Source organism: Gossypium arboreum, chromosome 5 (assembly GCF_025698485.1).
Source record: "Gossypium arboreum isolate Shixiya-1 chromosome 5, ASM2569848v2, whole genome shotgun sequence".
In the NCBI taxonomy this organism is placed as follows: domain Eukaryota; kingdom Viridiplantae; phylum Streptophyta; class Magnoliopsida; order Malvales; family Malvaceae; genus Gossypium; species Gossypium arboreum.
The window spans coordinates 63,793,897-63,812,458 of NC_069074.1; the positions used below are offsets into that span (position 1 = coordinate 63,793,897).

The 18,562-nt window shown below is 32.9% G+C and overlaps 2 long non-coding RNA genes across 5 annotated transcripts; both read right to left on the reverse strand.

Moving 5' to 3' along the window:
• Window positions 1–308: 308 nt before the first annotated feature.
• Window positions 309–8,474, reverse strand: LOC128293191 (uncharacterized). Of its 4 annotated transcripts, XR_008283300.1 has the most exons (4): window positions 8,301–8,474; window positions 7,729–8,221; window positions 7,503–7,627; window positions 3,738–4,163 (listed from the first exon to the last, which is right to left on the reverse strand). It is a non-coding gene; the product is annotated as an uncharacterized LOC128293191 (long non-coding RNA). The 4 variants fall into 4 exon arrangements; XR_008283301.1 differs by lacking the exon at window positions 3,738–4,163 and adding an exon at window positions 309–550 and having other exon boundaries at window positions 7,729–8,474; XR_008283302.1 differs by lacking the exon at window positions 3,738–4,163 and adding an exon at window positions 1,764–3,461 and having other exon boundaries at window positions 7,729–8,474.
• A 44-nt stretch (window positions 8,475–8,518) lies between these two features.
• LOC128293190 (uncharacterized) lies at window positions 8,519–9,159 on the reverse strand. The gene is made up of 3 exons (XR_008283298.1): window positions 8,928–9,159; window positions 8,651–8,705; window positions 8,519–8,555 (listed from the first exon to the last, which is right to left on the reverse strand). It is a non-coding gene; the product is annotated as an uncharacterized LOC128293190 (long non-coding RNA).
• Window positions 9,160–18,562: the final 9,403 nt, after the last annotated feature.

An 18,562-nucleotide genomic window follows, 5' to 3' on the forward strand; every position in this document is an offset into this window, starting at 1 on the left:
CCGTTTTTAGCTTTCAGAAATGAAATATTCAGTGAAGAAACATTTTATGCTTTTGATTTTGATATGGAAAATGAAATCTTCAGTAAAGAAATAATTTCTTCTTCTATAATATTATGGATTATGGAAGTGCTAGAAATGGCCAAATATATGACTGTCAAAACACACTGAATATACTAATTATCAAACATATGAATATAAATTTCTTTTTGAATTATATTACAACATTAATTCCTTTTTGAACTATAAATTTCTTTTTTGTACATTTTTTTATTTTATTTTTGGGTACTTCCAACAAATCCAAGGCTAACTAAAAGAAACATCCATATATTGTAAAAAATAAATAAATAAAGGATCCATATCTGCAGGTTTCTTTGCATACACTCCTAAGCCTCTGTCACCGAGTAGAGTAATACGTGACGAACTAATCGGTTCCTTGCTTGTAATTGAGATCCAGTATGAAGTCTTCTACAAATCATAACCATATTATCTCTGTTGCTTCCCGCAGTGGCCACTTCGCTAAAGCATCGGTTTCCTCTTGCGATAATTATTGCTAGAGGGACAGTCCATATGATATTTAAATCTCTCCAAAAAAATAAATAGAAAAATAAATGTTTATGAACTATGTTAACGTGGCATGCATGTAAATATTACGTCAACAATTATTAAGTTTTTTTTCTAATCACAGAATGCTTGCCTCTCCTGATAGCATGCATGCTTCCATAATAGATGTGAACAAGTTCATGATCAGACCCCAAGTTGTTATTAGATTAAATTTTTATTCTTTGAAGATTGCTTCGTTCCTTGTTTTCCAAATTCTTTATAATGTATAAGTGAATAATGTACAAGAGCTTCTTGTCTTCTCATTTTAAAGTTATCTCGTTCCAACCATTGAAAGTTCCGTTTCGATATCGAGTTCAAGCAAGATATCGGTCCTTCCAAATTAAATGGTTATAGAAAAGTCACAATTTACGAACAAAAGTTTTAGGCATTCAGATTCGCTATCACATATTAGAGACTTAGGGCTAATTTAATATTATTTTTGAAAAGTGCTTCTAAGAAGGGGAAAGAATTGTATGAAACAGTGACGCCACGTCATCTGTATCCATTTCCAATAGTTTTATGTCATATCAGTATTCTTATCCTGAATTTTAGAATTTTATCCTGAAAAAATCAAATTCAAATTAAAATATTGAAATTCAAGATAAAATCCTGAAATTCAGGATAAGAATACTGATGTGGCATAAAATTATTGAAAAGGAAAACAGATGACGTGACGTCACTGTTTCATATAATCCTTTCTCTCTAAGAAGTGCTCTTGAGAAATTTTGTTTAAAATTTAAGTGTTTAGTATTTCTCTCAAAAGGTGCTTTTGAAAATAAAATATCCATTTTAGACATGATATTATAAAGTAACAAATATGCATTTAAATAATGTTCGATTAGTTAATATTATGATATTTTAGCGAGAATATAAAAATAATTTATTATAACTTATTGTTAATATTTTAATATATAATATTAATTTTAAATATTTCTAAGTAATTAATATTAATTATTTATTAAATTTAATTAGAATATATAAACTATATTTAAATATTTAAATATAATCATTAAATATTTGTAATTAGATATTGACACAATTGTATTATTTTAAAACTGAATTTTTTATTTTAATTAATGATTTTAACACATTTGTATTATTTTATTTTAAAATGTAATTTGAATTTATAACTCATATTAGATATTAACATAACATAGAAAACATAAACCTAACAAATTAAAATATTACATATATTTAGATTAAAGTTTCAAAAGGGATGTTTGTTTTAAGAAAACTCCAATTACATTTGAAACAAAAATATCATTCATCATCCAAAGTTAAAATTTTTATATGTGACTGATAATGCTCTAGAATAACGTATTTTTATGTATTAATCATGTGTTTATTCTGAGCTTGATCCTACTAATTTGAGCTATTTATGTCTTTTTATCGATTAGAGACTGATTTGGAGGCAAAAAGCAAAATTAAGGGACAAAAGTGCGAATTTGGAGACATAATGGGCTGATATGCGACACAGGAAAAAGATTGTGCCAAAAATGTGAGCATGGAAGACACAAGTACTAAAAACGCAAAAAGAAAAGATTTTACTTTATAAGACTCCATTTTATTTATATTAGGATAATTACTATTAAGATAATTATTAGGATTATTTAATTTTAGGATTTTATTGTAATTATCTTTAGTTATCTTTAATTAAATGTATTTATCTTTTTAGAATTTAAGTTAAATTAGACTATCTCCCTAGCACTATAAATAGGGGGTGAAGTGACTCTATTTGGTGTTCATCTTTTACTGTAAACACTCTCGCCCTGAAAGTCTAGGCTTTTGTTGCTTCATATTTTCTTTCAATAAAATTCCCTTTTCTATTTTTATATTTATTTCTTTTTCCACCATTATCATGAGCCACTAAAACCTATCTAGCCGAAAGTTGTCAATAATCCCCAAAAAGGGTTCTTGACGCCTAGAATTCGTACTTAACCTTCTCGCCAAGTATTCATCGTTTCTTCACACTATGGGCTGACACTTCTGTCCATCGCCCTTAAGAAGTAAGCTTTTCAACATATGCAAAGGTGGTCGCTTTGTATGTTTTAGAAGGATTGCATAGTCAGTTCGTTAACTTACTGCGTCAGAGGTTGGCGAGCCAAAGAGACGAAATGGCGTGAGATTCGCCATTGAGAAGCGTTGATCTAGCATAGATTACTGGCTAAAGTCAGGTTCCCTAAAAATCGAAAGTCTAATCTTTAGAACTAGTGGTCGTAGGTGTCCTCTTCCACTATAACTGCTTACTTGAGTTGAGAAGGGTCATTTAAAAGCCAAGGATCGAACCCAAGTAGAAATGAGACAACTGGAGGCTGGAATCTACCAATAAGAATTTCTTTTCCTTCAACTCTTTTTATTATTTTTATTATTTTTGTAATCACAATTTCAGTCAAGTTTAGATTCTGTTTTTTTATTTTTTCTAAATCAAATCTTTAACTCTATTTTTTTTTCTGTCACGCAGGTTTTCTTGGGCACGATTCTGCCGAGGATTTCGAAAAACAAGCATTCGTATAATCCGATCCCTAAGGATTTGACCCTACTTCCCCTTTTTTGTTCTTTTTCATTATTTTATAGGGAATAGGATATTTTTGGTGCTGTCAGCGACTGCATCAGTGACTGAGTCAAGAGTGCTCTCTTAGGTTTCCCAAAGAAATAGTGAATATTGTGGTTGGGAAGAAGAAGAGCGGTGATTTTGATGCAATGGGTAATAGAAGCGAGATCACTCTTCTTGAAGAAGAGTTAATTTAATTAACAGTGAAAAGTTCGCTAGTGACTCCATCAAAAAATCTGACGCTGATTTGTTCAGTTTGGACGAGAAAGTCATACAACCTGAATAGTCTGCAAGCGCAATTAAGAAGTATCTGGAAAACAAAAAAAAAAGTTTGAGATTCTTATTGCTGGTCAAAATTTATTTACAATTTCCTTTGAAGATGAAGAGGATTTAGAATAGATTTTGGAGGGATGCCCATGGTTCTTTCGGAAACAATTAATTATCTTCGACAGACTGAAGCAACCTATGGAGCGCAATAAGATTCAATTGATTTTCTCTCCCTTTTGGTTAAAAGTTGGCCCGTGCCCACCTGAATGTGATAAGAAAAATTTGATGCACACTATTGGGTCTACTTTTGGGGGAGTAATTCGAGCCAAGGTAAAGGGGGATTTTTGTCGCATTAAAGTTATTTTGAATGTACAAAAACAATTAAGAAGAGGTATATTTGTCTCTTTGGATGAAAGAAGGAAAATCTAGTTAGCTTTCAAATATGAAAATCTCCCAACCTTTTGTTTTAGGTGTGGGCGGATGGGACATGGGGTAAATGAATGCTTGGTAATATAAACAGGAGACTGCAGTAAAACAGAAGAGGATTATCCATTCTCGATAGCCCTTAAGGTAGAATCTCCCATAATGGGAAAAAAAAGCCTATTATTTGGATCACTGATGAAAAAATCGATGCAACAATGCTTCTACACAGCTGAATAAGTGGTGAACACAGTGGACGCGCTAACATCAGGAGTGACATCCTTGACTCGCTGGCCGGAGAAGGAAGTGGATCCGAAGCAGGATTCTGTGCCTCAAAAAACAAAAAAATTTCAGGAACGTGCTAGAGATAAAGATGAAAGAAATTCGTTGCTAATATCGCCTAAAAAAAGGGAAAGAGCTCCAAGAGATAATGATGAGGAGATTTCGGCAAAAAACTTGCCTATAAAAAGGGAAGCACAAACAAACAAAAGTTGTCGTAATTTAGAAATTGTTCCAAAAGCAAATTCTATACAAGTAGGGCCTACAGAAGTGGGGGATAGAGCAGATATAATTGGGAATAGTAATGAGGAAGATCCAAAAATAATCTACAAATCAGTGGGCTCCATTAGCCCAGTTGAATCTCCTAAATTGGACCACAGGAAGAAGAGTTGGCGGCATCTACCCAGAAGGGAGAAAGATGATTCATTTATGGGCGACTTTATCAATGGAAAACAAAAATTTCATCTAGAGACAGAGATAGTTTCAGAATTGAATGGTGAAGATACTTTTAAAAAAGCTAAATACGAGGACGAGAATCTGAAAGGATATTTAGCAGAGTTTAAGTCTCAAGCTTTTAAGGGGAACAATGATGAACTTTCAAAAATTAGATCGGCGGCTGAAAAATTGTCAGCTGACAGGGAACAATGAAAATTCTATGTTGGAACGTCCGAGGATTGGGGAATTCTCAGGCGTCTAGAAGGCTTCAGCATATGTTGAAGCATTATAAACCCCAAATAGTCTTCTTAATGGAGACTAAATTGGATAGCAGTAGAATGGATAGATTGCGGAAACGATGTGGATTTCAAAATGGAATGGATATTACAGTGAGTGGGTCACGTGGTGGATTAAGCCTGGCTTGGAATGGTAATGATTTAGTTCAAGTTTATAGTTATTTGAACAATCATGTAAATGTGGAGATTAATGAAGAAAATATTTAGTATAAGTGGCGATTTACTGGGTTCTATGGAAACCCCAATCAATCAAACAAACAAGAGTCATGGAGCCTACTTCGTAAGTTAAAGACTAATAGTTCCTTACCATGGTGTGTGTATAGAGATTTTAACAAAACTATGTATGCACATGAGAAAAGAGAAGGAAGAACAAAAGGTTAGAGACAAATGGAAGAATTTCGGAAAGCTCTGGAAGATTGTGATATGGCTAATATGGGTCTCAAAGGGAAAAAGTTTACTTAGGAAAAGGGCAATTTTGCAGACACAAATATCAGAGAACGACTTGATAGGAGAGTTACGAACCAGGAGTGGCTAAACCTATTCCCTGAGTACGAGGTTCAACACTTAACTCATTCTTTTTCTGATCATTGTCCAGTACTCATCCAGACGATGCCAAATGTTAAAAGCACGGGAAGGAATTTATTCGGATTTGAATCTTGGTGGATCACTGAGTCATCTTGTGAAAAAATCATCAAGGAAATTTGGCAAAAGAAATCTGGTAATGCCTTGGAAAAACTTGAAGATACTAAGTTGAGTTTACAAAAATGGGCAAAGGAAATCACATGGAACCGTGAAAGGAAAGCGAAGATTCTAAGAGGAAGACTGGTCGAACTTGATAAAAAGAATAAAGATGATGATATCCTTGCCGAAATCATTGATGTAAAGATGGAGCTAAACTGGGAGATGGAAAAGGAGGAGATGTACTGGGAGCAAAGAGCGAGATCGAATTGGTTGAGACAAGGGGACAGGAATACGACTTTCTTCCATAATCAAGCGTCCCAAAGACGTAGAATAAATCATATTCACGGGATGGAGGATAAAGATGGTATTCTCAAAACAGAAGAAATAGATATGGAGATCATAATAAGGAACTACTTTATGAAGCTATTCAAATCTAAATGAGTTGGTAATATGAGTCATCTACTCTCAGTTGTTTGCCGGAATATATCTGTTAGTATGAATCAAATGCTGGCTGCAGATTATAAAGAAGAGGAAATATTTGAAGCAATAAAGAGTATTGGACCGAAAAAAGCCTCTAGATCTGATGGTTTTCCGGTAATATTTTTTCAAAAATTTTGGCATATTATAAGGAGGGAGGTAAGTGATTTTTTCTTGGAAGTTCTTAATAAAGGAAAATCTCTTGATCTTTTAAACCATACGAATATTGTGCTAATTCCAAAAAATTCTCAACCAAAAAGTCCATTAGAATTTAGACCAATTAACCTTTGCTCGATTTTTTATAAAATAATTTCAAAATCTATAGCAAACAGGCTACAGAAAATACTTGAGTTTTGTATTGATCCAGCCCAAAGAGCCTTTGTACCAGGTAGATTAATTATTGATAATGTTCTTCTGATTAATTATTGATAATGTTCTTCTTGCATATGAAATTCTACAATCTATGAAGAATAAAAGGATAGGGAAAAAAGGTTTGATGGCTCTAAAGATTGACATGAACAAAGCCTATGATCGGGTGGAATGGATTTTCTTAGAACAAATGATGGCTAAAATGGGTTTCGATGAGTCTTTGATTCAGCTTATTATGAGATGCATCAGTACGGTATCATATTCGGTTGTTTTGAATGGAAAACCAGGGGAAGTATTTCGTCCTGAGAGAGGCCTACGTCAAGGGGACCCAAGTCCTTTCTATTCCTTATATACAGCGAGGGACAGTCTACGTTATTAATACTTGCAAGTACAGAAGGAATGCTCAAAAGAGTAAAGGTAAGTAGACGAAGCCCTCAGATTACTCACCTTTTTTTTGCGGATGATTGCGTTCTATTTGGGGAAGCAAATGAAAAAGGTACAGAAACTTTTGAAAGGATTTTAAAAGAATATGAAGCCTGTTCGGGACAATGTGTTAATTACGGAAAGTCCACAGTTTTTTTTAGTTCAAACACAAATGAAGTTGTTTGTTCGGCTATTGCAAGTAGATTGAGAGTAAATCGGACAAATAACACAGAGAAATACCTAGGCTTGCCAAATATGGTCGGAAGGGGGAAAAGGGTAGCATTCCAACATCTTAAAGATCGAACCAAAGCAAAAATTAATTGTTGGGGTTCTCGATTACTATCACAGGGGGGAAAAGAAGTTTTCATTAAAGCTATGTTACAAGCAATTCCAACTTATACAATGGGATGCTTTCTACTACCGAAGTCAGTATGCATTGATATGGAACAAATTATAGCCAAGTATTGGTGGCAAAAGGGGTTCGGGAAAAGGGGAATACACTAGGGCTCTTGGAATAACTTATGTGAATTAAAGGAATTTGGTGGCCGCGGTTATCGTAATTAATTTTGAAAAGTTTAATTTAGCCCTCCTCGTTAAGCAAGGATGGCGACTTATTGAAAACCCTGACTCTCTTTTAGCACAGACGCTGAAGGCCAAATATTATTTGAATACTGACTTTCTAAACTCTGAGCTAGGAAACTTACCTTCATATACTTGGAAAAGTATATAGGCCACGAAAGGCTTTTTGCGGATGGGAATGTGTTGAAGGGTGGGAAATGGTTGGAACATTAGTATTGAAGAGGATGTCTGGGCTCCGAAGGATGAAAATCTGCATATACGAAAAATAGTGAGAAATCAAAATTTATTGAAGGTAGCAGACCTGATTGATAGCAATACTAGAACATTGAAAGCAGAATTGATTATAGCTACCTTCTCCGCAGAAGATGCTCAGAGAATACTCCAAATCCTTCTTGCTTTCAGCTCATAGGATGACTTTAAGGCTTGGAGAGGCGAACCAACAGGTGAATATGCAGTCAGAAGTGGGTACAGACTACTATTACATGGCAATCCTATCAATAGTAATAGATACAACCCAAATGGAAATAGGGAATACTACAAAAAATTATGGAATAGTGACTTCCCCTCAAAAATGAAAATTACAGCCTGAAGAGTCACAGACTACTATTACATGGCAATCCCATCAATAGTAATAGATACAACCCAAATGGAAATAGGGAATACTACAAAAAATTATGGAATAGTGACTTCCCCTCAAAAATGAAAATTACAGCCTGAAGAGTCACTCTAAACTACCTTCCTACTCTATCAAATCTACGCATTAAAAGACTAACTAATGATGCAATATGCCCGAGATGTCAGCAGGGTGTAGAGAACAGAGACCATGTCTTTCGAGAATGCGATGCTGCAAAGGAAACATGGAATAGCTTACAATTTGACTGGCCTGAAAGAGTAGCAAATATGGAATTCATGGAATGGTTTACCTAGACTGTGCACAACAACAGCACTGATATTTGTCGATCCTTCTTCTGCGCCATATGGGCTATCTGGTTGGCTAGAAACAAATGGATCCACGAAGGCAAGAAAATTTCAGGAGCAGAGACGGCAAGATTTAGCTTACAGTACTTACAAGAACTAAATAGCATCAAATGGGGAAAACTTGCCTCTAGCCTGATAGAGCAGAATGGGAGCCCCCAATTCAAGGTTTCTGCAAAATAAACTTCGATGCAAAAGTGGACCTTAAAACGCAAAGATCATGTTCGGGACTCATAGTTAGAGACTGGAAAGGAGAAATCTTGGCCACAAAAACCATAAATCATGAAAATATACATACGGGGTTTGCAGCCGAGGCCGTTGCATGTTTACAGGTGGCCATTTTAGGAAGGGATCTGGGATTGAAATTTATTGACATCGAAGGGGATTATATGACAGTAATACGAAAAGCCCAAACTAAGAGCAGAGACAAGTCGGTAATTGGCGCATACATTCATGATATTCAAGAAATATGTAAGATGTTCTATGAAAGCAAGTTCTTTTATGTACGAAGAGAAGCAAACAAACAAGCGCATGATCTGGCATCAAAAGGCTTAAAAATGGCAGGAGAGACTTACCTTAATCACGAACCAGTTGAGGAGACAGTCATAGAGGCAGAAATTGATCGGGGATAGGGATGAGATTTCCAACAAGTTTATGATTTGAAGAAGAGAACTTAATGAATATCAGTCTTTTGTCCTTCTCCAAGAACTGTAAATGAAAATGAAGATATTTAGGAAAGATTTCTAGGAAATAACAGCTCATTAATGCTGGGTTGCTTTTTCACGTTTTTGTTACTTTACTTTACAAAGCCTGGCAGGCCTTTCAAGGTCAAACGGGCTGATTTTGTTTTAGGATTCTGTTTATTTTATTTATTCAATACAACCCAGTTATTTCAAAAAAAAAAAAAGTTTTGAAAAGGGATAATATTTATATACCAAATATAAATACTAAAAATTTTACAATAGCATTTACAATTTAAAGTGAATTCATTAAACTAGAAGCTATAGCATCTCTTGTTAATTCCATTTCAAAACCACTTGAATTGTTTGATTCACTGTCATCATCATCATCATCATCATCATCACCACCACTTTCTCCACCATGCGCATTTTCTGAATCAATAATATTCTCATATGCCCTGTTAATATTTTCATATTCCATAAAATCTGCATCATTTCGACCGACATGTTTTCGGATAAAATTGTGTATCGTCATTGTAACAACAACGATCATCGTTTGCTTTTCAAAACACCAAAAGTTTGTTCAATCACACTACGTGATGATAAATGTGAATGATTGAATATCTCTTCTTTACTAGATATCGGTCTACCTCTACGAAAGTCAAGTAAATGATATCGCCGACCTCTATATGATCCAAGATAACCTTTTATTTAAGGATGTCTAGAATCAACAATATAATATTTTCCTACATGTCATAATATAACAAACAATTAATTCAAGAATTATTTTTTTAAAACATTATCAATTAAAGAACTTATAGTTTATTATTTAACAAAGAAAGAAATAAATGAAATATCTTACCATTTGGTGAGTGCGGAAATTTTTATTTTGGATATCGAATTACATCAAGAAATATTCTAGTGTCATGTGCCGATCCTTCCCATCCAGCCATGACAAAGGTGAAACATAAATTAAAATCACACACTACCATAACATTTTGAGTCGGGATACCTTTTCTTCCAATATAGGGAATTTTTTCATTTGGTGGAAGAATAGCAACAATATGAGTGCCATCAATTACACCTTTTTCAATCTTGAACAAATAATCATATTAGTCTCATGCATATTTTTAATCAACCAAAAAAGTTAAAATATAATAATATAAAATTAAATTTTAACCTTAAAACGGGCATATATCTAGAATCATTACGTATTTGTTCAAATATTGAGCTAAAAAAAGGATCTTCGGGTGCAATTAGATAAACGGCCATCCTTGAAACTTTCTCAAGCACAATTGTAAAAATTGACTTATTGTTGATCCAGACCTTTGAAATCTTTCTCGACATTGGGAAAATTTTGCACCGGTGCCCAAGATGTATAAAAAAAATTCCCAACATTTCACTAGAAGATATGTGTCTAAGTTTGCAACTTGTATCTTGTCTCCAAAACTCTCAACAAACTTGTGAATACAATTTTAGACATCCTAAAATTAATCATACAACGTGATTTGTGATCGTCAAGGGTCTCTCAGATCCATGTCTCACCTGACTGTTTTGAATCCATGCATGGTTGCTTCAATATATACTTCTTGTAATATAATTACACAGAAGAAGATGCAACAACAAATAATCAGTTAAAATATTCTATTCGTTGTAAAATCTCTTTCTTTTCCCTTTCATCATCACTTTCATCTCCACTGGAATTCTCAACTATACTCATCACCGTGAATAAATTTTATATCCAAAATTATATATAAACAACTATTGATAAAACTAATTCAGTATAAATAAGTAGAACATAAATTTAATATCCAAAAATCAGACATAAACAATTATTAATAAAACTAGCCCTAAGCATAAATAATTAGACCATAGATTCAATATCCAAAGACCAAACATAAGCAACTATTGATAAAACTAGATTACACATAAATAAGTAGAATATAAATTCGATATCCAAAAACCAAACATAAACAACCATTAATAAAACTAGATTACATATAAATAAGTAGAACATAAATTCAATATCAAAAAACCAAACATAAATAACTATTGATAAAACTATTTTAGTATTGTTGTTTAGCCACATAGTAGATATCTCTGAACCCTATAAGATCAAAAAATTTTAAACTATCCTCCATTTTCGTCTTACGCCACAAAGCTCTAATCTTGGGTTAATTGATAAAAACATAATTTGCTTGTCCTTATTGAACAATAATTTAAGTGAGAAAAAGTATAGCGAACTAGCTTCTAGAACTTCTTCCGACATGCTATCAAGCACTTTGACTACTTGTGGAATACCATATGGATCCATAACAGGAGTCAAACTAGATGTGGCTTGACTCATATTGTCAGCTGCCTTGCATAATTTTTCTATTTAACATGACAATCTTGCAGCCCTTCCAATTTGCTTTGAGGATTTTTTTCTTCCATTTTTAAAATGTGAACTTGATATCTCAGATGTTTTTCTTTTTTGACCGTTTTCATCTATGTGAACATCATTTGGAATGTGAACATCATTTAAAATGTGAACATCATTTCTCACATTTTCTTTCTCATTCTCTTCAGGTATTTCATTGTTAACATCCTAAAAAAAGCACTACGGAGTGTACCAAAAGAAGGTGCCCATGCTTTATCACCTGTTGCAACTATCCCTATGAACATTTGGTCCAACTTCCCTTTGAATTCAGGATCAATGCCTGATGTTCTAAACTTTTTAGCTTCAGGCACAACCTACATATCAAATGATAGTTTAATAAAAATAAGTATCAATAACCTTATAATTAAGAAAAAAAACAAAAATATTCAGAATTATTAACGTAACTTTAGCCTACTCTCCCACCAATCATTCGATGCATCAACGATTCTTTTTATAGGATTCCACCCTAGACCGGTATCTTCTCCTTTAAGTTTCTTTCAAGCCTTCCATTCTTTTTTTTAGGGCATCCAACCTATTTTTAAGTTGTCTTTGTGAATAAGCCTTGCCCGTTTCTTTCTCAAAGTTGGTCATTATTTTCAACCATCCATCTTTCGTGAAATGAGTACTAGGTCTACTGTCTTTCAATATCTCTTTAATACATATATCAAAAAATATTTCTGTCAATCTCTTATCCCACAATGCTTTGACTTTTTCACCACTAACTGCAACCGTCGAAGTACTCATCTATTGTGTATACGAACATATTCGTTTCAGCGAATAAAGCAATCAAGAAAATCAAATGTCACATAAGTAAATTTTTTTACATGTGTATCAAAATCAAGATAGGATCCTAAGATTTTTTTCTCAATCAAAATCAACTTTCCAAGACCGGAATAATAACCAAAAAAGAGAACACAACTAATAATAGCATCAAACACAATTAAAAAATCAGTATGAACAATATTTTATCAATTATTTTTTTACCTAATCATGAAATCTAAAATACCAAATCAATGGCCCCAAGTAGTTTAATTATAACAAAATAATAAATTAAAGAAAAATAAATGATAAGATAAAATTAGAAATGTTGATCTCTCCTACTTCTATAATCTAGACTTGCATTTATTACCCACATTGTTGAACAAAATAATTAAACAAAAATTTTATGTGGCTTAATCATTTTCTAATTGATTTTTTCAACCAAAAGCAACTAAAATATGTGGTATCATAATCATGAATATTGTGAATTTTTATTGTTTATTATTTTAGTGGATTTATAGCCGGATGTAGCTATAAGATTGACACTAGTTGTCAACTTATAAAACTAAAAATGCATTGTTTTATATCAATGGTTTCCAACTCCACAAATGCATGCACTTTTTTACTTCAATTTTGGTATGAATTTGAATAAAAAAACAAAAATTCATGTTTCTAATTTGAATCATAGGAATAATACAGTATATAGCATTAATAAAAGAACATTGATACATGATATTCGTAACAGGTTTTAAAAATTTATAATTAAGCGTTCTTGAAACTAACTATTATCGCGATGAAGGCAAGTGTACCTATCGAACAGTAGTATAGCTTTAGCAAGATCGGATTGTCGAACCCAAAGGAACCAAGAGTACTAGTAATTACTTTCTTTTTATTATCTAGCCTAAAAATTAAGGGATTTGTTTATCTAAATTAATTAACTAAACTAAGAGTGCACAGAGAGAAATTTGGGAAAAGCTTTTGGAAAAATTCGATTGATTAAGACAATGCCCAAGGAAAAATCCTCCTAGACTCTGAATCAGACGATTTATTCATTTGACTTGAACCGTAGAAATCCCTAAGTTATATTATTATCTCTCTCGAGACTAATAACGTCTAACCCTAGGTTGATTAATTGAAATCTCTTTGTAATTAACACCTAGTGCTGCATTAACTCGACCTATGGATCCCCTTATTAGGTTTCACCCTAATCCGATAAAATCTTATCAACCTATCTCTAGGCGTGCAATCAACTCCACTTAATTATGACAAATTTACTCTTAGACAGGGTCTATTCCTCCTCTGAATAAGAGCATTACTCGAATCAATATTCTGGAATATTAAAACAAGAATTAAGAACACATAATTAAGAACAAGTTAAATATTTATCATACAATTCAGATAATAATAACAAGATCCGTCTTAGGTTTCACTCCCCTTAGGTATTTAGGGGGTTTAGTTTATGATTATAGAAGAAAGCATCTCAGAAGAATAATGAATACAAAACATAAAGAAAACCTAAAACCCCTAAATGGAAATTAAAGGGAGATCTTCAGTCTTGATGATGAATCCGGCTTCTGAGATGGACCAATCGGCTTCTGTTGAGTAATTCCTTGCCTCCTACTCTGCGTCTCCCTTTTAAGTGCCTCTTCAGGTGTTTAAATAGGCTTTAGAATGCCTAAGAGCCCTCAAAATTGGCCTTTTCTGAATAGGGTTATACTTGGGCTTGGCAGGGACACGCCCGTGTGCGATTACTTCAGCCCGTGGTCAAGGTTGTTGAATAGGCACAGGCGTGTAGTCTACCTGTGTAAGTCATGCTTCGATCCTGCCAAAGGGACACGGCCATGTGACACTCCCGTGTGAGGAAGTCCAGGCTGTGTTGATTTCCCATGTGAGTCCATTTTCTCCATTTTCTTTGTTTTCGGCCCGTTGCTCGCTCTTTTTACTCTCTAATGCTCACCTAAGTATAAAACATGAAATTAAAGAATTAGGAGCATCGAATTCACCAAATCTAAGGAGTAATCATCCATAAATGTGTAAGCATGGGATAAAAATATGTATAAATTACCGTTTATTAAACATGTTTAATACAAGTATTGAATATCAATGGTTATAGTACATTTGACAACAAAAATAATTAGATAAAAGTGTACTTGTTATAATTAAAATTTTTATATAGATTTGACTGATAAAATACCATTTCTTATCATCTTTCTTAATTAATCTATAATTAATTTTTAAATAAAAGATGGTTTAAATAAAATACCATTCCCTATCAGCAAAACATGGTTGAAATCTAAAGAGAAAATAATTTGAAAGAGAAGATAATAGGCAAGGATTTATAATTTATGAGCTATGATTAATCTTTGTCCCCACCTGTACTCAGCATGTTTTGAAACTAGTTATCTCTAACAGTTTTTAATTTACTATCATGTATTTTTATTATATTTTTATAAAGTATTTTATATGGTTTATAATTTTTTAAACCACTTCATATTAATAAAAAGATTTAAGTAGACACTTGCACAATGAAAAAGAAAATAACCAAGCCATCAAACATGACCTCATGTGACCAAGATTAGTAGGTGTCCAATAACTAATCAAAAGACAAGAAATGGTACATCGAATTCAATGTACTAAAAGACAAGTATTTGTATGTATATTAATACCAAATTTAAATTTCTAAACCTAAAATAATTATCACCGAACAATTAAAAAACAACAAAAACATGCAGTACTCACTAAAGAAAACTAAGAAAATGGCCTTACGTGTTTGATGAAATACATGCAAGACAGCGCAACAAAAAATACAAGTCCTCACCACAACCATATGTTATTTTGTAGGTAGGCGACAAGCATGATTATTTAACTAAAGAAAATATCACATCTTCCTTGATATTTTAGTTTTTTTAAAAAAAAATTATTTGATATTTAAGTACATGTGTGTTTCTACATATATATTCCTTCAACCCACGAACAGATTGAAAGAGAGAGGCATGCAAAGCAAAGCAGGACAAATGAAGACAACATATTGATTAAATACAATACTACGCTAAACAATGACTGAAGCTAAATATATAAACCAATACTCCTCAAACAAGGCTTTTGAACCAGGGTATAATAATTTATGTTGAGGAATATTACCAAAGGTGTCAATGGTTAGTACGGTTTTGACGCTTGGCCCACAACCAGAATCGCTAAAATTGCACTGGTATGCTAAACTCTCTAGCAACCTCTTCTTGCATATTGAATCAAAGAAAGGAAAATAAGCTTTTGGAGAAGAGAAAATGAGTTTTTTTTTTTTTGCATAAAAAAAACAGCCGATTGCATGCTCTCCAAGAAAGAAAAACAAAGCATCTGTAACTGATATCTTGAAGCTTTTGAGATAAACAAAGTTTCAAGAAAACAAAAAATTATCTATGCCAGCAAAAAATTATCACTGCTTATGGAGTATGGAAGTGAAAAACAACAAAGAAAAAAAAAAAAAAAAAACTCTTCAACATTGTCACTGCCCTTTGAAGGCAAAAATTTCTCACAAGAAAAATCAGAGAAAAGAAATGAGACCCATCTCATTAAAAAAATCAAACATTCAATTTCTATAATATTTTTAGTATTAAAATTTCTATAAAATCAAACAATCAATTTTTGTAAAATTTCTGTAAAAATCAAAAATCAGAAAACAACTAAAAACTAATGCATAATGAACAATTAAAGAGAAGAAGAAGAAAAAAAACTCATCGGTGGAGGAATTAAAAGAGGAAAAAAGAACCAGAGGAAAGAACTTTGAAAGAGAAAATGTGAAAAAAAAATGGGTATTCTGAAATCTTTTGGGAGTAGACAAAGTAAGGTTAAAAATGTAAATAGTAGTAAAAAGAATTTCAACTTTTCCCTATGCCAAAAAGCACTTTTTATAAGTTAGATAATAATCTTTGACTTATTAGCTATTACTCTATGTTTGGATTTTTAGGTGTAGGATTACTTGTAAAGTCATTCACAGGTAACTATTTTTTAATCTTTTGGAGCATTTTTGGGTATTCAATTGATGAGAAAGTGTGGGGAAACGAGATATTCATTCTCTAACATTCAACAATAATTCTTTGTTATCATTTGTTCGTTTTTGAGCCAATATAAATAATTAATAATGGAGAGAAATTCACTTCCACTCATTTAAAATTTACGTGAGTTTATACCCTTTTATAGCTTTTATATATTCATCTATATAGATCATACATATAAAGTTTGACATAAATTAAAGTTTTTAACTATTTATTTTATGTAAAATACTTTCCCTATTAAATAGATATTGATATATACCATATTTTAGATCCATATGATAAAAATATCAAATCGATTAAAAAATTACATGCATGATGTCACACCTCGAAAAACTGAGTTAGAAAAAATTGAATTAGTAAAACCAAGAGAGATCACGCCTTGTATTGGATTAAGGTTGTGAAAATTATGATAAGTAATTTAATGTGGTTCAATGGTTGTGTTTTTTGTATGTGTGTAAGAGGTCCTAAGTTCATAAGTTCAAATCCTATCTTTTGAAATTTTTAGCTCAATTCTTATCCCTAGACTTTTGACTTAAATCTTATTTCTGTCCAAGTCACGATAGAATAAGCTTGTTGGTTTAATGGTAAGGCTTTAACTTACAATTTAGTCATGTGTTTGAGTCTTTGTGTGTACAAAGTGGAAATTGGTTTTTATTTTTAACTATGAGGGAATTTTGGTGAGAGGTTAATTAATGAGATTTAGTGGGAATGTGGGTTGTTATGAAATTTTCCCAAAATATCTCTCTCACGTTCTTCTCTCCCCCTCTTTTCCATTTTTCTTCTTTCTTTTGTTTTCTTTTCTCCTTCTTCTTTGATTTTTGCTTGTTGCTGTTCCGTTTTTTTTCCTATGATTCATGGGTGATATTCGCACTTCGATCGTAGTCCAACAGTATATGGAAATTTCCCAAAATATCTCTCCCACTTTCCACTCTCACATTCTTCACTCCCCCTCTTCTTCATTTTTCTTCTTTCTTTTGTTTTCTTTTCTCCTTCTTCTTGATTTTTGCTTGTTGTCGTTCCGTTTTCTCTTGTGATTCATGGGTGATATTCGCACTTCAATTGTAGTCTAAGGGTGGTGTAGGTTCGTTAAATTAATTTTCTGTTATTTTAGCTTTAATTTGTTTTTGAGCAAGGTTTAGATTGGTTGGTGTTTAATTCTTGTTCTTTGTGGTATAAATGTTTTGATGGTTTTGGTTAGGTGAGGGAAACAATAATCAAATTCCTCCAACAGATTAAGTTTTGGTTTGGTTGATGTTTCCAAGTGGTAAGAACCCGATTTCGTTGTAGGGGTTGGAATTTTGATAATAATATGTTATTTTGAATGGTTCTTTCTTATGACTAGCTGGTATGATTTGATGAACAATTGTAGGATTTGTAGGTTCTAGTTGTACGGTCGATCAATTTATGTCATCAGATGTGTGAAAACAACCCAAAAACTCAATCAAAACTTGATAAAATCATGAAACAAGGGTTGTTTTTGAAACTACCCAATGCTACACAGTCATGTGCTAGGCTGTGTGGTAGGCTGTGTGCTAGACTGTGTGGGGCACACGGCTGTGTGTGTTTTTTCGTGAAATCTTGCAACTCGTGAGGGTAGGTTGTGTGGATCACACAAGCTAGGTTTTTTGGGCCGTGTGGGCCTTTTGAGCCAATTTTTAGGCCCAATTAAGGGTCAATTAAGGGACTAAAAAATTAGGTTCGTGGGCAATATGTAGGCCTAAGAAAGTATAAGTTTCAGTAAACAGACATGGGTAAGTGTAGGAGGTATGTTAGTTAAGTTCTGATGAGTATAATAATGTGTTATGATTTGCTATAAGTAGGTATGTGAGTTAAGCATGACTATTTTGTAAACCATGTGTGTTAAACTTATTCTGCTATCTATTCTGATAAGCTATTCGATTTGGCTATGTAATATGAGCATATGATATTATGATCCTGTATGTGCATTGGGGTGGTTTCTGATATTGGAGGAAGTGTTTTTAGACTGTATTACTACATTTTTGGTTATTAAACCATAATATATGTTTAGTAGCTCAGTTACAGCATTATGAGTGGCATACCACCACGACCCGTTGTGATTGGATGGATGGACTCTATAATCCTAACTGGCCTGATTGGTTGGACGGAGTTAGTGTGTAGCGGATAGGGGTAGGATCTGTGTCTACATTTGTATCTGATTATGAACACACATCTGATTCTGTATAAGAGTATGTGTTTAAGATTATGATTCTGAAATTCTGAAATTCCATTCTGATATGTGTTTCAGAAAGTATGACAATTTGATATAATATACGATAAGC